The sequence below is a fragment of the Suricata suricatta genome, chromosome 3, assembly GCF_006229205.1.
Source record: "Suricata suricatta isolate VVHF042 chromosome 3, meerkat_22Aug2017_6uvM2_HiC, whole genome shotgun sequence".
Taxonomy (NCBI): Eukaryota; Metazoa; Chordata; class Mammalia; order Carnivora; family Herpestidae; genus Suricata; species Suricata suricatta.
In genome coordinates this window covers 9,799,274-9,802,456 of record NC_043702.1, presented here as the reverse complement: position 1 = coordinate 9,802,456, position 3,183 = coordinate 9,799,274, and the positions used below count along the sequence as shown (strand labels likewise).

Genomic DNA, 3,183 nt, shown 5'->3' with positions numbered 1-3,183 from the left:
ACCAGGACACCTTATTGGTGAGACAACAGGGCAGTGCCCTCTACCCTGAAAGAATATGACAATCTTGGCCAATTTAAAGTCTATTTTGATTGCTCTCTGAAGACACAGAGGCAAATTAAAGACTAGAGCACACGGAAGGTTGGGCATTGGCAGAAGGCTCAGTCTTGTGAGAAGCTGAGACCTGAGGGGTCTACTCTCTGAAAATAAGGGTGAACAAGACCCGACACAGCTGCTCCAGAACACCATGGCTGAATGTCCGGGGGATCTCGGCATGTTATCCGAGGCTCTTCCTGAGTCGTGCACCCCAATAGTCTGGCAACAACAGATGTAAGTCTTCTGGAGGAAAGTGCTAAATCCTAAATGTCAAATTATTCATCTGTTTTCCTCTGTATAACAGAACAATCTGGAAAAAAAAACAAAGAAATAAATAAAAACTAGATGGGCAAACATATCAGATATCTGAATATATCACAGCCCATGAAACCCATGCTTACTATGTTTAAAGAAATAAAGGTGATAAAGTTGGAAGTAGTAATAGTAAGCACAAAGCTATAAAAGATCTTAATAAACCTGAAGAAGAAATAAAGACTATGAATAAGAATATAGCTGAAATTTAAGTGTCAGTGAATAATGGGGTATGGGAGCCTATACTGAAAACATGGCCATAGGCACAGGGCACAGGTGGAATTTATGGGAGTGTTTTCTTTCTGAAACAAATAAAATATTGCTAATCACAATGGAACATAATTTAATAGGATGTCTCATCCACTGCAGATGCTTCTAGACCCCTTCATCTCCCTTTTGTTGTTCTTTTCATCTTTAAAGTTACCCCATCAGTGGCACAGGGAAGATGTGTTCATTTTCAAATGACCGAACTCAGTGCATAGATGTCTTTCAAAAATTGTTATTGAGGTGCCTGGGTGGCTCAGTTGGTTGAGTATCACTGGATTTTAGCTCAGGTCATGATCCTAGGGTTGTAGAGTCAAACATGGAGCTGGACTCTTCCATTGAGTGTAGAGTTATCTTGGGATTCTCTCGCTCTCTCTCTCTCTGCCTCTCTCTGGCCCTCTCCCCTGATTGCACTCTCACTCTCTAAAAAAGAAAAATAAATGTTGCCACTGCCTTCCTACTTAATTTCATCTGTAGGAATTCAAAGGTGCTTTGAAAATCGATCCATATTGTGTAACTTGCTGGACTGGGAGAAACGTGAGATTAGCCCTTAATTATGTGTTTTGTCCACATATGGATACAAACTCTATTTGCAGTTTGTACATAGATACTAAAATTGGTGGTGAGATGTTGATGTTCAGCCAAGTAGACAGCACATCACTGAGAGATATTTGTATTTCTGGGAAAATAAATATACATGTATCTGAGCTCTTAGGTGTGGGTGAAATTGTTGTGAAGTGCATGGTGGGTGATCCGGCCTCGCCTGGTTTTCTGAGGTGAAACCTCCAGTTTGGGATTTCTGAAGACACAGACTTCAGAAATCAGGTAATAAAGATCTATTTCCATCAGTATGTGAGGACACCATTTCCCATGTCTTATGTGATATAGATGGATACTCCAAGAACATGCATTAGTTTTTGTCAATCAAAATTATGTAGGAGCAAAACAAAAGTCCTTTTTGGAGGTGCTGCAACAATCTTATTTAAAGAAAAGAAGACAAAGCTTAGTTAGAAATAGTTCCCTGGGGTGCCTGTGTGGCTCAGTCTGTTAAGCATCTGACTTCAGCTCATGTCATGATCTCCGGTTTGTGAGTTAGAGCCTCGAGTCAAGCTCTGTGTGGGATTCTGTGTGTGTGTGTGTCTCTCTCTCTGCCCCACATATGCTCGTTCTCTCTCTCTCTCTCTCTCTCTCTCTCAAAAATAAGTAAACATTAAAAATATTTTTTTAAAAAGAAAAGAAATGAGCTCCCTGCTCACATGTGGGGCAACAAAAAGAAGCAGTCAAACTTATTGGGAAAAAATGACTCAACAAGAGCATGTGGCCCCAGTTGCTCAGCACCCTACCCTGGGTGGTCCCAGCTCCTTGACCCACCAGGGTGACCAGGGTGCTCCCAGACACTTGCTGGCAGCAGAGCATTCTACTTTAAGACCAGGGATGTCCCATGACCCTCAAGATGTATGTCAATGAGGACCAGGAGATGGAATGAAAGCACAGTGTTCTGTTTATCAAGAAGTTGCAGTTTCTGGTAATTAAGTCCAATTGTATTTCAACAAAGGAGAGGTGAAAATGGTGATCCCAAAAAACTCTTAATAGAAATTTCTCAGACAGAAACATATCCCCAAATACCTCCAGTGATTTCAATGAACGTCTTTTTTTTTTTTTAACACCGTATCATCAACTGTAAAGCAGACCATGTTAGCCAAGTCACAGGAAGCAGTGGGAGGCCATTCTCAGGACCACTATGTCCTACACATCGTTGGAATATGCCAAGGACAATAAAGAGCAGTTCATGGAGATTTATCATCCCATTCATTCCCCGATACTTATAAGCAGTATTATCTCCATGGAAACTCCTACTACTGCCCCATTAAGTAAGAATAAAGACAAAAAAAAAACCAGAACAACTTCCAAAAGCCCAGACCTGTAATTTGGCAGATAAAACAGATCACAAAGGAGAACTTTTTCAAGGATGGGATGGGTTGATGTGGTGAAACACCTAAGCAAAATTGACTCTAAAGATGATGAATAGTGCTGTGCTTGGAGTTAACGACAAGGGAAGAGCACCCTTTAAAAGGTAAAACTGGGTTCAGGGTGCCTGAGTGCCTCAGACAGTTGAATGTCAGAATCTTGACATTTCAGCTCTGGTCATAATTTCAAGGTCCTGGGACTCAACCCAGATCCAGACCCAGATCCAGCTCTGGGTTGAGGGTGGAGCCTGTTTTAAGGTTCTCTCCCTCTCTCTCTCTTTCTCTCTCTCTCCCTCTCCCTCTCCTTCCCTCCCTCACTCTCTTAAAAAAAAAGAAAAAGAAGAAGAAGAAGAAGAAGAAGAAGAAGAAGAAGAAGAAGAAGAAGAAGAAGAAGAAGAAGAAGAGAGGCACCTGGGTGAGTAGGTCCATTAAGCGTCTGACTTCAGCTCAGGTCATGATCTCATGGCTCAGGAGTTCAAGCCCCACATCAAGCTCTGTGCTGATAGCTCAGAGCCTGGAGCCTGCTTCGGATTCTGTCCCTTCTCTC

At 41.9% G+C, this 3,183-nt stretch overlaps 1 pseudogene; it reads left to right on the top strand.

The window, feature by feature from the left end:
- The first annotated feature begins 244 nt into the window (after positions 1 to 244).
- Positions 245 to 2,698, top strand: LOC115286280 (annotated as a pseudogene).
- The last annotated feature ends 485 nt before the right edge of the window (positions 2,699 to 3,183 follow it).